Genomic DNA, 20,311 nt, shown 5'->3' on the forward strand with positions numbered 1-20,311 from the left:
GAGATTAAGTTGAAGTTCATGCCCTGGCGCGGTTCATTGTTTGTCTGCGTTTCCTACGCATCAGCATCCTTTTGAGTTTGGTCAGATTTAATTTCCCGGGAAGCCAGTCTGGGTTTTGTAGGCTGAAGGCCAACGCAGTGGGCAACATTTCTTTCACCCAGTATCTCCCATGTATACATTGCATTAACGGAGAAAGAACATATATTTCGCTTAGAAAGTTGATGATTACCTGAAACTTGATTGCAATGTGACTCTTTTTAGGTTGAATTGACTTTAACGAATCCACCTTAATTATTGAATTGCAGGAGATAATAATTGGCTAAGCCAGTAGGCATCAAAAAGGCCCTGTGCAACATGACAAACTTAAAAAAAAAGTGCAGTTACTCAACCACTTTATTTTGTAGGCATGCACGCTTTTGCACATGTTTCTCTCTGTGCGTGTGGGTGCAAATGCAATAGGTCTCGCATTTGCAAGAGATTAAGCTATTGGCATTGTAAATGACAATGCCATTTATTTATCTGTTTTCAAAACCAACACATAAATAAAAAAATTGTCATTTACAATGCCAATAGCTCTAACTTTTACAAAGGCGAAACCGTTGCATTGTAAATGCTTGTTTTTATTGTATCTCATATAAGATGTTTAAGCAAGGACTTTGAATATGATTTGTCAGACAGAACATCGACCACAGAAGGCCACTGTGTAAAAAGAAGCAAAGTTCCAGTCTGGCTTTTGGTAGTTACCGTTCTAAGATGGCCGCCATGGTCCTGCTGGCCCAGTCCTATTTCTACTTCCACTTTAACTGGGTCTGCCTTCCTGTGTTGTTGTTTCTGTAGTTTGCAGCGTGGGGGGGAATGTTTGTGCCTCAGGTGGCCTGCCCCGGAATCGGAAGAGGAAGGTAAAGGGGTCGCAGGTATTTTGTTTTTGGAACAGGCGATGAACACACCCGAGGTTGTACCGCTATTTACAGGAAGAAGGATCACGGTTTCCTGCGGGCTGAAGCTAGTGCTGTATCTGGGTGAGGTAGGATGCCCCCCCGTCTGTTACATGATTTCTACTTCCCATCCTGGTTATTTCTCTTTTATGACTAATTAGACATACCGGCTGATAGCGCATTTTTTTCCAGTTTTATCGTGCTCGCGTTTTGTATAAAAATCTGTTTGCTTTGTCTTTGTTGATGGTGATTATTATTATACAGAATTGGCAAGTTTTCAATTTGCTTATGTGTGACATTCAGATGTGTGGAGTGTGTTTATGTGTGACATTAACAGGTTTTTTTATAAGTCACTTTGAGTGACACTTTATTGAGAGTAGAAAAGGCAGTTGCGTCCATATCAAAATGTATTGGTCTGTAAGAATTAAACCTTTTTCATTTGTGCAGTGTTTTGAAAGGGACCTTAAAAGCTACAAAACTCGTGGCATGCGAGAAAGGACACGGATGCATAGAGCCTTCATTGCTTAAACTGAGAGCCTATTCTGTTGCATCCTAGTTTATCGAGATACAAGCAAAGGGTAATATCCCAGAGGTTGTTCAGAGCATCGGGGACCAACATATTCTCTCCTGGACCATCCGTGACTAAACTGCCAGCCTGATACTGAAAGTACACAGGTTATGTTAATAGTAGGGTTTAGGAATTCCAACCTCACCATTTCTTCTGCAAATGTAGTGCCTCTTTAAAAAGAATTGGGGAGTTCGCATTGATAACCTACTTTTAACTCCAGTCTTTAGACTGATAGATCACAATGATGCCAAGTTAGTGTTTGGGGCACATCGGCTGTTTCCCTTTTACAGACCAGGAAACTCATAGTACCCTTTCTCTTGCCTCCTCTCTTCAACCTTCGCCTTGGTTTTCACACTTCCCTCACCCATTGTCACTTCCATTTTGCATGCCATCCGTTTTTTCTCCTATACTGCTCTGTTTTCATCACTCGCTCATCGGTCACAATTGCATTTCTCCTCATTCTTTCTACCCTTTCTTTATCCTCCATCTTGTCTGGACCTTTATTACCTTTTACGTATTCCTTTGTTCAACCATCATCTTTCTATGTTTCATTACCTCTTTTCCTCCCTCCTGTTCATTCCTCTCTTCTATCTCGGTAATTCTTTTTTGTTTCTTCATCCCCTCTCCCTCATGTGCTCACTCGTTTCCTCACTATCGCCTGCCCTCAATCCCCTCCTTTGTCTCTCCTTCCCACTTCTGTCAACCCATTTCCTTAATTTAATCTTCCTCTTCATTTTCTCTTCTTTCCCACACTTCCCTCCTTTTTCTTTCTCTCTCATCGTTCCAGTTATAGTTACTTTCTTACTTCTAGCTCCTTCTGCAGCTATCTAATCAACTGCAACTCTTCTTAGTCCACGCAGTCTCTCTACCCTTAGTTCTCCCCCACCACTTTTTGTTTTTGTTAGTCTTTCTCACTTCTCATCTTGCCCTCTAATTTTTTTGCCTCTTTCCTCCCCGTGCACCACTTATATCCCTTTTTGTCTCTCTAGATGCTAAATGAAAACATATAATGCTCATAAATCTTGTTAGGTCGAGCAATTTATTGCTTTGAACCTATTACATGTGACCAAACTCTCCTGAACAATCGGATTTCTCACAATGCATGTTGTGTACTGGAGCGTGAAGCTTCCCCAGGCACGCGCTTGGCCTCACTCACACCCCATATGCCTGCTCCCCCTCCCCCCACGCCTCGCACCAGACTACCCCGCCATATGCTCGTACCCTCCCACTGGCAGCCTGCGGCCACTGCAGAGAAGCTTGTTTTAGGTGGTCCCTACGATGCTTGTAAATCATGCTTTATCTCCTTTCATTTACTGTGCATTTAAAGATCGAGCCCAAATGTTACCAGCGGTTTTGGAGTGGCCTCTTCCCTAGTACAGCTTCTGGGTCTTTAAAGCGCACTGCTGTCAGAGTAAACTTCCTGCAAGGAAAGAACACTGCCTCAGCTGTGGAAGCGCGTGAACGTCAATCCTCACTTATTATTTACCGAGCACTTCACAGAAGTTCCTGCGCTGCTGTTAAATCCTGGCTGAAAGCTCTGGTTGTGTGAGCACACACACGTCTGCTAGCGTGGCATGGGCAATGTACCTTATATATGATTGCATTTTCCCAGGCCGTCCGATCTAGTACAACCTCCCCACCGAAACCACCCTCACCCCCTCCGCTGGGTATTTACTTGAGTCACCACCAGTCCCTCCCTTCCTCCTCTCACGCCTCTGCTTTTTACTCCCGCCCGGTCTCCTGTGTGTTGCTGCTCATTTTACTACCCCACCCTTGTTGCTTTATTCCGAACAGATCATTGCATGTGAACGTTAACAGATGCATGTATCTGCTGTAAAATAAACAGCTTTTCAACATGCCATTACGCTTATCTTAAGAGCATCTTTTCTGCTTGTTTTACGTGGATCATCTAGAGAGTTCGTACCACGCCCATTGTGGAGTTTGTACTGAGGCTTTTAGCAGGAGAAGATTCTCTGAGATCTGCCCCCAAAGAATCGCATGCTAAGAAACCCCACAGTGTTCATGCAGGGGCATGCGAGCATGAAAGCCAGGGGTTGCAAAAATGTATTTATTTGGATGTAGGTTGTAACCAAAATGTGCCACGGGCCTACAAATCACAGTTAGGCAGCAGCAGTATTCATACATGTGGATATGTCAGGGCCCGGAGTTAATGAGAGGGTTCAATAACAAGGACATTCCAGGGCTTCTCCATTTTAGTTACAGCTCCTGTCTGGCTCCATTCCCCAGCGATGAATGGTGCCACCGAGGAAATCAACCACAGTACTCCTTAATACTTAATATTGGATACATTCCCATCCATCCACCCCCCCACTCCATCGACCCCCCCACTTCATCCATCCACCCCCCCACTCCATCATCCATCCATTCCCCCACTCCATCATCCATCCATTCCCCCACTCCATCATCCATCCATTCCCCCACTCCATCATCCATCCATTCCCCCACTCCATCCATCCATCCATCCATTCCACTCCATCCATTCCACTCCATCCATCCATTCCCTCCACTCCATCCATCCATTCCCTCCACTCCATCCATCCATTCCCTCCACTCCATCCATCCATTCCCTCCACTCCATCCATCCATTCCCCCCACTCCATCCATCCATTCCCCCCACTCCATCCATCCATTCCCCCCACTCCATCCATTCCCCTCACTCCATCCATTCCCCCCACTCCATCCATTCCCCCCACTCCATCCATTCCCCCCACTCCATCCATTCCCCCCACTCCATCCATTCCCCCCACTCCATCCACCCCCCCACTCCATCCAACCCCCCACTCCATCCAACCCCCCACTCCATCCATCCAACCCCCCACTCCATCCATCCATCCAACCCCCCACTCCATCCATCCATCCAACCCCCCACTCCATCCATCCAACCCCCCACTCCATCCATCCAACCCCCCACTCCATCCATCCAACCCCCCACTCCATCCATCCAACCCCCCACTCCATCCATCCATCCAACCCCCACTCCATCCATCCATCCAACCCCCACTCCATCCATCCATCCAACCCCCACTCCATCCATCCATCCAACCCCCACTCCATCCATCCATCCAACCCCCACTCCATCCATCCATCCAACCCCCACTCCATCCATCCATCCAACCCCCACTCCATCCATCCAACTCCCCACTCCATCCATCCATTCCCCTGACTCCATTCATCCATCCCTCCCCGCCCCACACTCCATCCCTCCCCCGCCCCACACTCCATCCCTCCCCCGCCCCACACTCCATCCCTCCCCCGCCCCACACTCCATCCCTCGCTCTATCTCTCGCCCTCGCTCTATCTCTCGCCCTCGCTCTATCTCTCGCCCTCGCTCTATCTCTCGCCCTCGCTCTATCTCTCGCCCTCGCTCTATCTCTCGCCCTCGCTCTATCTCTCGCCCTCGCTCTATCTCTCGCCCTCGCTCTATCTCTCGCCCTCGCTCTATCTCTCGCCCTCGCTCTATCTCTCGCCCTCGCTCTATCTCTCGCCCTCGCTCTATCTCTCGCCCTCGCTCTATCTCTCGCCCTCGCTCTATCTCTCGCCCTCGCTCTATCTCTCGCCCTCGCTCTATCTCTCGCCCTCGCTCTATCTCTCGCCCTCGCTCTATCTCTCGCCCTCGCTCTATCTCTCGCCCTCGCTCTATCTCTCGCCCTCGCTCTATCTCTCGCCCTCCCTCGCCCTCCCTCTATCTATCTTTCGCATCACCACAGCATCACTTAGGGGCACCACAGCATCACTATGCGTTCCCACAGCATCACTGTCCGCCACAGCATCACTCGTCGCCGCCAAATCATTCAGAGCCACCACAGCATCAATCTGTGCAACTAGTCAACAACAACTGATTCAAATATGTTCTCTCAATGTTTCAAGCTTTATTACAAATGTCACAAAAAGATGTTGATATTTCACTTCTGTTCTTGGATTTTGTCACAATAAAATACACTGAACATAATCTTCACAAAAGTTATTTAGAAAAGTTTAAGCTATTAAGCTATTGCCATTATAAATTACAATAACTTTTATTTAAGTATTAATTATTAAAAAAAGAATCCATTTTTATTTGTAATATCAATACATCTAAGTCACGTAAATACAACAAATATTGCATTACAAATGGTATAGGTGTCACATTTGCGAAAGTTAAAACTATTGGCATTGTAAATGACAAAGCTATTAATTTTGCTATTTTCAAAACCAACACATAAGTAAGAAAATGGTCATTTACAATACCAATAGCTCAAACTTTCCTGATGCGAGACCTATTGCATTGCAAATGCTTGTTTTTATTCATGCCTGACAATAATGTGATAACTTTAAAATGTACATGATAATATAAATAAAAAATATGCAGCTTCTTAAAGCAACAACTTTGCTACTCTAACTTTCCGTTCTATCTGGGCCATGGGTGTTGCAGATGCTATTTCTGCTATGCTATATTTATTGCATATCAATGATTGCACAGCTATGAAAACTGGATGTGCATTGCAAATAATGGTCAAAGTGGGGGTATCTGAAGGGTGCGACCTGCCCATAGTTATTTAATTTAAGAAGAACAGTTCCCCAACGTTTTGTGAAGAGACTATTGTTCCGGGATGGTTAATTCCGACAGTTGAACTGCTTCAGCTGTAGGTTTATGACAGAAAGTCTCCTGTGCTGTGAAATCGAGGGAGAGGCAAACAGGTCAACGAGCCTTCATGCCAGGGTACCTGCTTCCCTGAAAGAAATGTAAATTACCGCAACTGGTCAATCTCCAAATGTAAATGGTGCTTTGAAGCCTGTATTGGCTTTAATTAATGGAATCACTTGAAGCTTCACGAATGACATATACTTATTCTTTTTGAGAGGTAGTGTAAGGAGCTACTAAGCTAAGCTGTGGAATGCGTACTTTTCAAAGACCGTTATAAAAAAGAAATGCTAAAATCTATATTTTGGAAGCATTTTTTTTTCTTTAACTTTTGGGCGCATTTTGTAGTAGCCAATCTTTTCCTGTGTGTAATGAAAGTTTAAAATAATGACTTGCATATCACTGCGCTTTCCGTCGCAGACTGGGACCTCGTAGCACTAAACATACACAAGTCACTATTCCCACTGCACCAACCAGGGTTCAATTTTGTGGCTCTCTGGTGCAGTGCATTTACTAATCCTACTCAACCTCAGCACAGCCTTCAATACGGTGTCACAGTCCGTCCTTCTGGAGAGACTGTTGAACTGGGGTCTCCAAGGTAAGGCTGTATTGTAGATAACCTTCTTTCTGGAAGATCACACCTTCTAAGTTTTCTCGGCCAGCGCAAAGTTTAGTCCACTTGCTCTTACCTTAGGAGTCCCTCGGGGATCAGCCGTAAGTCTGATCTTATTTATTCTCTACTTCCGTCCATTAGCAGACTTGGTGGAAAGCTGTGGCTTTTTCCTGTTCTCGTACACAGATGATACAGGGGAGACCATAGAACTTACCTGCCACGCCGATACTGCCAGGGGCACCAAGGACGACAAGCCGCCACCGCCGAGAGTCACTCTGCCCTCAAGCATCGCGCCGCCGCCCCGGGAACCACAACACCCGGCAGGCCTTGCGGCGGCGCGGAATTGACGCGGAGGGAGAGCGCCGCAGGCGCCATAAAACACCAGACACCCCGGCAGAGCGGGGGAGACCATAGAACTTACCTGCCACGCCGATACTGCCAGGGGCACCAAGGACGACAAGCCGCCACCGCCGAGAGTCACTCTGCCCTCAAGCATCGCGCCGCCGCCCCGGGAACCACAACACCCGGCAGGCCTTGCGGCGGCGCGGAATTGACGCGGAGGGAGAGCGCCGCAGGCGCCATAAAACACCAGACACCCCCGCGTCGCGGGACGCGAGCGGGACGCCCGGGGCTAAGCCCGGGCAAAGGGCGGGCCCTCTACGGCCCTCAGCGGCAGGAGGCGACAGGACCAGGGCCAGAAACGCTGTTGGACGTTTGAGGTAAAACAGGACCACCAACCAAGTAAGGCAACTTTGTGGCTTTATTTTCACATTACATAGTGGAGACTGTTCCCTGTTTCCTGTTCCCTGGCCAAGCTGCAGGATGTCAAAACGAGGTGCGGTCATCGCTACAAATACCATGGAAAATTATCTGGTTCAAACAGTGAAAAAAATAAATGTTCAGAGAAGAGAATCTTTGGGGTTGAGTCAGTCACCAGACCTACAATGTTTGACCCCCTAGTACACTTCTTCCCACTGATGATATTATATCCCTGGAAACTGATCCGGAGGCTCGTCCAGATCTTATTGTTAACCAGGGTAGCTGCAATCAAACTGAGAACATAGTGCCAGCCCCCGAGGCACTTTTTGCGGACCCAGTGAACAATATAGCCAGTGACTTGGAACTGGAGGCACAGTCTTGTCCCTCAGATGAGGACCAGTCTCTATCTGACTACGCCCCCCGGCCAGAACGTTTTGGTGCTAAAGCTCAGCCAAAACGAACAGGGCTAAGGTCGGGAGCAAGGAGGAAGAGGGCAAATACCCCAAAGGATAAAACAAAGGAGAATGGAGAGGGGAGAGTCAAATACAATGTTGAAGATGATTTGTTTGTAAAAATTGCTGAGCTGATTGAAAGTAAAATTAAAGCTATTGTTAAACCTCTAGTAGCTAAGATAGACAAACTACAAACAGAGGTTAAAAAGCTAGGAGGGCAGCAGTATAAGTTAGTGGAGGGAGTTCAAAATATTACCACGCTGGTTGCAAATATGGGCAATAACATTGGAGAGCACTCAGACGATGATGGTGAAGGAATAGAGGATCTGCTACTTAATAATCCCCCTACACAGTCATCGCTACCAAACACCAACGAATCAGCTGGTAATGGGGATGGTCCTTTAACAGTTGAAATCCCCTTAGTGCAAGCCCAGACAACTGACCCTTTACAATTTATAGTTGAAGCTTCACCTGTTGTTCTAGTACTTGCAAATGTTCCCCCCTTAGAACCAGGCATAGTAGAATCTTCCGCATCTCTGTCAAATAAGGCATTACAATGGTTTACAACTAATGTGAGACTAGCCGGGGGGGGGCAGCAATTGGCTCAAGAGATTAAGACCGCAAAAAGGGTTCCCTGGCTGGGAAATCGCCCCAAAAAATTTAAAGGGGATTGTGTGGCAGTGAGCTTTTCACACGCAGGCGTCCTACCCAATATCCTCTCTAACTTACTCCCGCCCCACCGCAGGCAGGGTACTGTTGTCCCATTAACTTTAAAGTTTTTCTATGGAGAACAACAGAATGTCACCTACCCCAGGACCCCTGCATTTGGGTGGGATAATAATAGGGACATGAATAATAGATGGGGCCAAGATCACTTTCGAAATACTGAATATCACCCACCTCACCCAGTTTATCAAAATACTTTTGCTCAACCCTTATTGCTGTCTAATCGTTATGCTCCCCTATCCTTTTTGGACCAAAATGATTGACTTTCGCCTGCATATAGAAACCAGGAAGAGAAACGAGTAGAAACATTTAGCATGTTTACCTGGAATATCGCAGGAATTAAGTCTAAAGTAGGTAACGTGGCATGTATAGATTTTATGACTAGGTTTGACGTAATTGCTTTGCAGGAAACCTGGGATATAAATAACAGTTTCTTTTTAGATGGCTATAGTCATTTTTTTATCCCTGCAGTAGCTAGCGTTGCTGGAAGAGCCAAGGGAGGCTTGTTAAGCCTCTTTAAATTAGACATAAATGGTCGATTAAAGAAATGTGATTCGGGCTCCGAACAATGTTTAATAGTTGAACTTACGTCGCCAGAAACTTCCAACATTTTATTTATAAATTTTTATAATTCCAATGCATCTGACTGTACTTTATATAGTTTAGATAGATTGGATCACTTTTTGTCAGTCTATAGTGAAAATGTTTATTCTTTTGAAATCATTTTCTTGGGTGATTTCAACATACACCCGTGTTTATTAATGTGTGTTTGCGATGAAGCAGAATCCCCCCCGAACTGTACACCTATCCATCTTGAACATAACAAACAGGGGGAATGTTTAGAGAACTTTTTGGCAAGATGGAATCTATATGAGTCTGGGAGTGGGGAAGGGGGGGCTAGACTCCCTACATTTAAGGGAACAGACAATGGCTCAATTATTGATTATATATTTATTTCACCGCGCTTTTTAGATCAGGTTTTAATGTATAAAACTGTGGTTTCTGCCTTCAGTGATCATAATCCTGTCTCCTTGGACTTGGTAATCACTGGTCTCATAAGGCGCAAATATGGCCCCTGTATTAGTACACAAGCACTTAAACTGAAAGATCAGGGAAGTAGATTAAAATGGGATAGCATTATCCCTGAACCCTTTGTACAAGAGGTACTCGCTGATGCTGAGCACGAGATTGGGGTGTGTCTCTCTAGCGAGGCTGAAAACACGGAAGTGATACTTGCCTTTGGTAGTATTTATAGTAAGAGTAACCACCGACTGTCTATCGGTCCTAAACCTAAGACAGTGTCTACTATAAGATGGTTTGATCATAAATGCTCAAAAGCACATTCTGCACTACTAAATGCTTTAAAGGCGGTCCCAAAAGACAGAGAATCTATCACTATTTGCAGAGCCAGGTACAAAAAAGCCATAGCAGACAGGAAAAAAGAGCTCAAAGATGAAGCCTGGAACCAGCTCCAAGATCCAGCAATATTGAAAAATAGTGGAGAATTCTGGAAGATTGTCAACCAACCCCTATTTACAGGGGAGGAGAATTCCCCCCTTGAAACAAATATAACTGACGAAGGCTGGATTAAACATTTTAGTGACATATATTCCAGCTACACCAGTGGAGATCATGGGGCTCCGGAGAATGACATTAAAGCCACTGGGACCCAATTGCACTTTGAGGTATCGGAAGTTTTACATGCAATAGACTGCACTATAAAGAAAAAGGCCCCAGGTCCCGACGGGGTACCTGCGGACGCCTTTAAATGCTTCCCTAACTTCTGGTCTAGACTACTTTGCAGGGTATTTAATGCTTTAGGCCATGATAATATACCTAAATCGTGGAAAACATCTATAATTATCCCAGTGTTCAAAAAGGGAAACAGGCAGGACCCTGCATGTTACAGACCAATCTCATTGATTGACTCCTCAGTCAAGATCTTAGGAAGAGTCATCCTAGTAAAATTAGATGAGTGGGCCACTGAGAACAGTATTCTCACAAATGTGCAATATGGGTTTAGACCAAAAAGAAGCACCCAGGACCAATGTCTTAATCTCCACCTGCTGATTGAGAAATATACCAGGGCTAAGGAGGGGTCCATGTACCTTGGTTTCATGGACATCTCCTCTGCTTTTGACCTGGTCAATAGATCAAAGCTCTGGGTAAAATTACTGGATATGGGTCTGGATAGGTCCATAGTTAATCTTTTGGCTGATTTGCATTCGGGCCTTACTGCAAAAATTAGAGTTACCACGAGAGGTAGGTGCACTGAAGCCTTTGCCTCTGAGAAAGGTGTAAGACAAGGGTGCATCTTAGCTCCCCTTTTGTTCACTTTATATGTAAATGCCTTGGAGCCGGCCCTTAGGGACGTGACCCCAGACATCCCGCGGGCAGGAGAACAGGGGATCCCTGTCCTCCTCTACGCGGATGACGCGGTCCTTCTTGCGCGTACTGGGGTGGGTCTCCAGCGCCTCCTGGATGCCTTTGAAATTTTCATGGCCTCATTAGATCTGAAAATAAATACAACAAAATCTCAAGTTATGCTCATGGGAAGTGTAGCAAGGAAAAAATGCCATAAAACTTTTCTTTGTGGGCAGGAGAAGCTTGCTCGAGTTACTGCCTTCCCCTACTTGGGAATCACATTTGATGAGAGGGGTAATTGGGGTCCCCAGGTCAAGAACAGAGTCATAGCCCTAGCAAGAACTTCTGCAGCCCTTCGGGGGTTCTACAAAAAACTTGGGGCTAGGCCAATTATAGCAATATTGAAAATTTATAAGGCTAAATGCATCTCGGTGGCAACCTATGGTAGCTCTATTTGGGGATATAGGGGGCTGGATCCCTTACAAATCATGGAAAATAAATTTTTTAGATCTCTCCTTGGTGTTCCACAATCTACCCCGTCCTACACTGTTCATATGGAATTAGGGGAAGGCTACATCACAGACCTGATAAAAACAGCACCTTTAGTAGCATGGCTGAGGTTGTGGCTTAATAAGGAAATCCCCTTAAACCATATTATTATGAAAGACTGTTTGTGTCTGGACAAAGCCAACAATATCAAGTGGCTGACTTACATCAAGGAACATTTTTCCAGGTTGGGGAGGCCTGAGCTTTATTTTGATACAGTTTCTATAACATCTAAAGACATTGCACTCACAAAATGCGCTATGAGAGCGCTTCTATCTCTGGAGAGAGAAGAGTGTGAGCTAAAAAAAACCAGCGTTAGGGCTAGCCTAATATTATCCATACCTGACGGCCCAGAAAATTATTTGAACGTTGTGACTCACCCTTACCACAGGTTTATTTTAACTCGCTTTCGTTTTAACATGATCCATTTTAACCTTGGTTTTTATCCTGTTTGGTGTACCCCAGACAAGGGGTTACCATGCTCTTGTGCAGTGGAAGAGGTGTGGCGCCGCGGCCAGGGCGACTGACGCTGGAATCTGGGGACCACGGTTCGATCCCCGGCTCCGGCGGCAGGTTAGCCCAGCACCATGTGACTCTGGGCAATAGCTCGCTTAATTTTCCCGACGGCCCCCAGCGCCTAGAGACCCTTACGGGTGATTGTGCACTTTACAAATGTGGACTTTACTTTGTGACCATTTCTCCGAACAAAATACAATGCACTTTGTAATGTTTTGTAGTCACTACATTGTTGCTAGGAGAAAGTTTTTAGTGCCAATTCTTAAGAAGGAGGGATTTATTCAAGTAAAACCTGCTCTTATTTTCTTACAGCTTCTACAGACTCCCAGGATTATGTTTTATGTGGCTAGTTTCCTGGTGAGTGCTATTAGGAGCAGGAACATTAGATTAAAAAGCGTGGCTACCTCCTTAAGTAACATAGACTATGTATCTTAATATGGCACTTGGTAATCATATCATGGTTTAGATTCAGGGCACACTTGGTCCCTGTTATGTTTGTCCTACTGGGGTTTTTCCTTTTTAATAGTTGTTTTTAACCTTGAGCACTTTGCACTTTGCATTTCACACTGATTCGAATTGTAAAATGTATTGTGGTTTTTATCTTTCATTGTATTTTAATGGTTTTTAGCATGAATTTTTCGTACATGTATTTTGTCTAACATGTATTTTGCCATTGTCTTTATATGATATTAAGTTATCGCAATAAAGTATTTTGACTGACTGACTGACTGATACTCCAATTATCTTCTGTTAGTCCTCAGCAGATGATAACAACTATGGGGCCTTGAACTCCTGCCTGGTTCTGATCTCCACAAGATGAACACTATCCCATCAAAACTTAATGGCGACAAGACCGATGTATTGGTGCTGGGTAAGAACCGCTTACTTTAGGGTCAACAGTTATGGCCCAAGACCTTAGGTGTTCTTCCTGAAACAGTCTACAAGGTAAAGAATTTAGGTTTCTGGCTGGATACCAAGTGGTTGACAAAACATCAGGTTGCTCAAGAAGCCTTGACTTGCAGTGCAGTCTTGAAATGGTTGGAAAAGATCATTTGGATGGTCCCTTTTTCAGCACAAAGGACAGTTATTCAGACTAGATTACGGAAACCTCTTCTAACTAGGGGCAGACCAGGCCTACCACACTAAAATGTTAGCCAAACCCCTCATGTGTGGTACTTAGCAGGGCTGATTATATACAAAAACACAGAGGGCAGACTAGCTTTTGCTATAGTTTCAGTGCTGTGCAGGTCAAGATTCTACCAGGGTTTAGTACATGTTGATTCAATGCTCTGTTGTTTCTTTCAAACACGTGATCCAACCAGATTAGAAGCATTGCACGCTCGGTTATAAATCTTCTCGTCTTTTGCATCAGTTAAAGTCTCTTGTGAAAACAAAAGCAATGTCCAAAGGCCGAGTTTTTCAACTTCCCCATAGCTACTCTTCACTGGTCTTGGGTATTAGTGTGCGCTTTGTGTTCCTGGGTTTGCAGAGCCGACTGGAGAAACAGAAAAACGCTGATAAAGATGATGATCCCCTAATGCGCTCTCTGGCCCTGGAAACTGATGTGTAAGCTTCCCCCACATAAGAGAGGAAAGCAGCCTTCTGGTTCTTTGAGTTAACTCTTGCTCTGAAGTATGCTGCAAACTGTAATTCAAATAAGCATTCCAGACTGTCATTTGCAATGGGATAAGAATCAAAGGGAGTTGAAACAAGATAGTCTAGTAGAAAATAGAGCATATAGAGACTCCTGTACTAAGGTTTTAACATTCACAAATCCTGTGATTTAGTAATTCAGAGGGCTTGCGAATGCTAAAACACTCTCCCCCCCATATGTTCCAAGCCCATTTTATGATTCAGAAAGGTTTTACGAATCATTAAATGGGTTCAGGAAAAAATTACACATCAGTATTCGGAAGGGCATTTTATGGGAGTCCCTTCCAAATACCAATTTCTTATGGTACGTTTTTTATATCTTGTGAATGAAATTCGGTTGCAGAACATTAACAATTTACCACCGCCTTCCAGGAGGAGGTAACGCATTTGCAAACTGGAAGGACCCCTTTGTTACTGTAGACAAAACATTTTTTAGCAGCAGGCAGTGGTCCATAAGACTACTGTCTCCTCGTAATTTTTTTTTTTTTAAAAGAATGTTTTGTGTAACTAGATTTTTTTTGGTTTTAAACGCATCCCATTTTCTTTTTGAGGAAAATGTGCTGCTTTTTAAAAAAACTAAAACATTTCTTTATTCAAAAGCAAACTCCGAAATGGTGGTCTGCTGAACCAAGCTGGCCACAATCCCTCTGATGGCAACAAATCAGTGCGTCACAGTTTGAGACCCACCTCATTAATATTCTGACTGACTGAGGTACTTATAAAGTGCCCTTATGCCGCAGCGTCTTGGCGCTGAGTGAGTATAGTGCAGACAGCTACAGATCTTAATGCCTTGAGAAGAGCGAAGTCTTTATAAATTTTCTAAAAACAGCCCTATTGGATTCTAACCTGATTGTCACGGGGAGGGAGTTCCATAAGAAGGACGCTTGATAGGAGAAACCCGTTCCTCCCCATCTAACTCTTAAGTTCTTAGGACACAAACCAATCCTGTGTTGGCTGACCTGAGAGAGTGTTGGGGCTGGTACATTGAAAACAAAGTTTGAATATCCCCAGCCCCTCCTCCATATATAGCCTTGTGCAATAAGCATCGGGCTTTAAAGTTTACTCTCTGATGGACTGGAAGTCAGTGTAACTCCTTAATCACCGCATATGTTGGGTGATACTTGGGTAGGCCGAGTAAAACCCGAGCCGCTGCATTCTGGGGCGACTGAAGTTTTTTGGTCTGTCCCTTACGAACTCCTAAGTATAGGGCGTTACAATAATCGATTCTAGACTGAACCAGGGCTCCGACCACTGTTTTTTTCGGAGTGACAGTGGAATAAAGGGCAGAATTTTCCGTAAATTTTAAGGTGAAAAAGCATGATGAGGAAACTTGATTTATTTGTGAGGCAAGTTTAAGGTCCTTGTCAAACACAAATCCTAAGTTCCTAACCTTAGGCACGGGGACTGGACAGGTGCCTGCTTCAGGCGGCCACCAGGCTTGGCTCCATACCGAGGGTAGTTGCCCAAACTCAAGGACCTCAGTTTTTTCTGTATTTATCTTTTAAAAAGTTGTAATTTTTTTTTTTTTAATTCTGTTTATTATTTGAAAAATGGAAACGCACATAGCAGATTGCATTGTATACAAATAGCGTATGCAGTACAGTCAGCAAAGCTCGTACAATCGCAGTTACAATTACAAGGATGCATGTTTTTAAAAAACCGTATAACAACATAGGCTGTCGGTAGTACCCCAAGAATGAAGCATGTGCATCAAATTTTGAACAGCAGAAACATAGTACAAAAGGTTAGGTCAGCAGTGGACAAGTGGCCGGTATGACGGCTAGTAATCAAGACATAGTTATGATTGTATCAGGAGACCAAGGGGCGTCCCACAAATTCATAAGACCGAGAAAGCGACACAAACACAGATACAGTAGACAATATGTGAGTTCTAACAGTGACCTGCTCAGTAGAAGCGACAGCCTCCTCTCTGTGCCCAGAACCACACCACGCCCTCCGGTAATACCAATCTATGACGTGCCAGCAGATCCAGGAGACATCGACTCATCTCTATTACGCACCCATTGGAGAAATGGTTCCCAGATGTCTCGAGGGCGAGAGGCAGTCGGCATTGATTCCCAGTACGATCCAAGTTGAGTATGGCCATATGTCACGTCAGACAACCAGTCTGCAAAGTTGGGAAGGGTTCTGCGCCCCCAGCGGAGGGCCACCTGGCGCTTGGCATATAATAGCAAGAGGGCATGTAGCTTGCGACATTTGGGTACCGTGTCCATCACACCCCCCCCCCAATAGGCCCAGCAGCGGGGAAGGCATGTCGGCTCTCTTAAGAATCTGATTTATTGCATCGAAGATCGACGTCCAATAACCATGGAGGGTTGGGCAGCTCCACGCAACATGGAGGAAGGAGGCATCCTCTGCGCCACACTTCCAACACCTGCTATCCTCTCTTAGACCCATGCGATGCAGGGAAACGGGAGTGCGGTAAAACCGATGTAAGAATTTGAAGTGAATCAACCTGAGTTTGTAATTAGGGGAAAGGTCCAATAACTGCCTACAGCAAAAGGCCCATTGATCCTCAGTGAGCTGCGGGTCAAGTTCAGCATTCCACAGCTGCATAGAGTTGGAAGTGACAAGGGGGGACTGCTCCTGCATTGCGTTATATAAGCGTGATACCAGCTTCTTCGGGGAGGCTCTTGCTAGTACGTTTTGGAGAGCTTGGAGTGGTGGAGGTTCCTCAGGGAAGCGGTCACCGAAGGCCTTACAGGAAGATTTCAGCTTATGATACAAGATCCTGTCCGCGAAGGAAAGGGCAGGGTCATCCTCCGTCAACTGTATGTCGCGGAACATGCCATTTGGATAAAGATCAGCAAATGTCTGAAATTTGTCACCTGCCAGGGAGATGTCTCCTTTGCAGTCTGCTAGGCATGGTATCAGTGGGTTCTGCCCAAGAGGGACTGCCGGCGCGTATAGGATAGAGAGCCCCGCACGTTTGCGCAGTTCCTGCCATGCCCAGCGCAGCATGTTAGCCGTATCCACATCAAGCGATGGCCTCGGAGTTTTGTGATATAAGGCGACACTGAGTGGGAGCGGAGCCACTGAGTCTATCTCCACCGCCACATGTGGCTGATAGGGAGTAGGTTAGGCCCAAAAGTGTGCAAACTGAGCCTGCGCGCACAGGGCATACAGGTGCATGTCCGGCGCCCCCATTCCACCCTGTCGCAATGGCAACGTCAAGAGCGCCCAAGACAGTCTTGCTTGACCGCCTGTCCATATTAATGTCAATAGTTGGGAGCACAGGCAGGTGAAAAAGTGCTTCGTCAAGGGGATTGGAACATTAACAAAGAGATATAAGAATTTTGGCAAAACCACCATCTTTACTAGGGCAATTCTGCCTGCAAGAGATAGCGGCAATTTTGTCCATATGGCAACCTTCTCCTCCAGCCTAGCGACCGCCTTGCCAAAATTTAGGGTCCAGATGTCTTGAAGTTTCCGGCTAATCCACACTCCCAAATATTTAACTTCATCCGCTTCCCAGCGTAATGGGAAGGCAGGATGCACCTCAGGGGTGTTGTCAGTCAACGGGAAGATGACCGACTTGGCCCAATTTATTGCAATGCCTGACAGTCCAGCGAACTTTACAAATTCGCGGAGTAACGGGTTCAAGTTTTCAGCCGGTTTTGAGACATACAGGGTCACGTCGTCTGCATACAATGAAATCAATAGGCTGCGGGTGCTAAAACCTATCCCACGTGCAGTGTGGTGCTGCCGCCGCCAGCGGCTCCATTGCAATAGCAAATAGGAGTGGGGATAAAGGGCAGCCCTGTCTTGTGCCTCGGGAGATAGAAAATAGGGCAGATATTAGGCCGTTCACCCTCACTCTCGCCCTAGATGCCGTGTATAGTGGACGAATCAGCGCTATGAACATTGGGCTGAATCCCATGCGTTCCAGTATTCGAAAGAGATGAGGCCATTCAAGAGAATGAAAGGCCTTAGTGGCATCTAAAAATATCGCTGCGTCCTGCACGTCTGGATGGAGGTAGTGCAATACTGAGAAGACAGTCCGCAAATTATGTGAGGTTGCTCGGCCCGGTATGAACCCCGACTGGTCAGGGAGGGCCACCAGTGGGAGCAGTGGTAAAAGGCGGTCCGCAATGATTTTCTCATATATCTTCACATCAACATTTATTAGAGACAAGGGTCTGTAAGAATCAAGGGGTGTGCTGTCCTTGTCTGGCTTTAAAAGCGTGACTATAAGGGCCTCTCTCATAGAGTCCTTCAATGTTCCCTCCACTAGTTTCTATGAAGACAGCATGCAACCTAGGTGCCAGCTCATCCACATAAGCTTTGTAGAAGGCCGTGGTCAACCCGTCAGGGCCTGTGGCTTTATTCAAGGGCAGACCTTTGATAACTTTAGCGACGTCCTGGACCGTCACCGGAAGGTCCATATATTTGCGGTGGGCATCGTTAAACCAGACTAGGGCAATGGAGTCTAAATAGGATTCGAGCATATCCCGAGGTTGCACATGCGTTGATTCATATAATTTGGAATAGAATGTGGCAAAAGTTGAGAGAACCTCCTCTTGGCCTATAACCACGTCACCTTCGGGGTTAATAATGGTGTGCACGTGGGCTGGCGTCGCCATGGTAGAAATTAGCCTGGCTAGTGTCTTGCTGGGCCTATCCCCTTCGCCATATCTGCGCGCCTCTGCCTGTTTGCCTAAAAATTTAAGCTCGCGCAGCGCTTCCTCGTTGTAGTCCAATAGCTTGGCTTTGATCTGTGTCGCAAGTTCAGGAGCGGGGTTGTCACAAAATAATTTGTCAAGTTCTTTAAGATCTTGTTCCAGCTTGCTGAGGGTACCTCTAATAGCTTTAAGAACATCAGCCTGACGTGCTATGCACTGCCCCCTAATCACCACTAATGCATCCCATAGTATCGATTCAGTAGACACTGACCCAACATTATTATCAAAGTAACCAATTATATCCGCCCTAATTTCCTCAGTGAAGGCAGCATCCCGTAAGGCGTGCGGCGGTAGGCGCCAGGAAAAGGCACGGGTCGGGGTGAGCGGACCACTCCCACCACATTCACTGTCCAAGCAGCAACATCCGAAGTGACCAGCCAAAAGTCTAGCCTAGACCAGGCCCCATGGTGACTGGAAATGCACGTGCCCTCCCTATCCATGGCGTGTCGCGCCCTCCAAATGTCTATCAGCGAACCCTCCTCGAGTATGTCATTGAGGGCCTTGCTTGTGTGCGGGTGTGGAGGTCTAGGGGCACCTTTTCGATCCAGGGTATCATTAAGCACCACATTAAAGTCCCCGCCCAGATGATCGTAGGGCAGTGCATCAACGTAATCTGGGCCCACAGCTTCCTGAAAAACTCTGGGTCGTCTACATTTGGGCCGTAAATAGCCGCTAGTACCACTTGTCTGCCCATAAGAGTCCCATGTAACACCACATAACGACCCTCCGTGTCGCAATCCAGCAAGTGTTCCCTCCAGTCTAGGCCCTTCTTTATAAATATTGCCACCCCCCGGGCATAGTTTGAAAATATGGCAGAGTATACAGAGCCCCATCTAGCATGTTTGAGTCTGGGTGATGGCGATGTGTTCAAATGAGTCTCCTGTAAAAAGCATATGTCGATGTTGTGTCTTTGCAGATAGCAGTGCAAAAGTCTTGCCTTCCTGCTGTCTTGTAAGCCCCTAATGTTCCATGTTAGCACCTTAGTGACACCCATTTGCCCATTTCAGAGTTACGGTTATCACCATCCAGCCCTACCACATTGCGACCATATGTTGCAGTAATAGACCATTTATCCCTGGAGCTCCTACTTACAGCCAAACCACTCCGTCCCCCAACCCACCCTCCACCCACACCAACCCCCAATCAGGTTGTGATAATTTCCCCTCCAAATCGCACAAGGCAACCACACAAACGAACAAGTGAACAGTGGGAGACACCCCTCGGGGGTTAGGCATCTCGAGCATACAACCCCGTTCACACAGGGTGACTGCAATAATTAAAGTAAGATCCAAGGCACTAATACACAAAAGGTGGCTATGTCTACAGTGGCGTAGCTGGAGAGGCACCCGGCATAGGTGCAGCACAGCACAATTCCTAGCAAATGGTAGCAACTAAGCAGCAGTGGGATATAGCAACGCCGGGCGAGGCACATAGTAAAACATCACACCCAATCAATCAACAGGGTGTTTCCCCCAAAAAACTCAACTTCAGTGGGACATTAGCGGTTAGTCATTGTCACTCAGTCTCGCCTCCGCATCTCCATCTGGCGCCGTCTTCTTCCTCGCTTTGGAGCCACAGATGTGCTTCGCAAATTTAAGGGCGGAGTGAGCATCAATAAAGTAGTTAGCTGTCCCCCCATGGAAAACTCGCAGCTTTGCTGGATATAGGAGGGAGTACAGGAGGCCCGCCTGCAGCAGCAGATGCTTCGCCGGCATGAATTCTTTCCTTGCTGCTTGCACCAGGGGCGTGAAGTCAGGGTAGAAAGAGAGATTATTACCTTTGTGTGTAATTTTACCTTTCTCTCTCGCCAGTCGGAGTATGAGGTCTCTGTCCT

At 46.1% G+C, this 20,311-nt stretch overlaps 1 protein-coding gene across 7 annotated transcripts in view; it reads left to right on the forward strand.

Moving 5' to 3' along the window:
• The first annotated feature begins 805 nt into the window (after window positions 1-805).
• The window catches only part of LOC144802589 (uncharacterized), a 40,877-nt gene continuing 21,371 nt past the window's right edge, over window positions 806-20,311 (forward strand). For 2 of the 7 annotated variants that reach the window (XM_078671823.1, XM_078671820.1), the window contains exons 1-2: window positions 858-1,024; window positions 12,876-12,992. The gene's annotated coding sequence lies outside the window, so the exon portion shown is untranslated. Of the gene's footprint in view, window positions 1,071-12,875; window positions 12,993-20,311 lie in introns of all 7 variants that reach the window. The other 5 variants (XM_078671819.1, XM_078671817.1, XM_078671821.1 and 2 more) reach the window with 4 other exon arrangements.

The sequence above is a fragment of the Lissotriton helveticus genome, chromosome 1_2 (genome assembly GCF_964261635.1).
Source record: "Lissotriton helveticus chromosome 1_2, aLisHel1.1, whole genome shotgun sequence".
NCBI classification, from domain to species: Eukaryota; Metazoa; Chordata; class Amphibia; order Caudata; family Salamandridae; genus Lissotriton; species Lissotriton helveticus.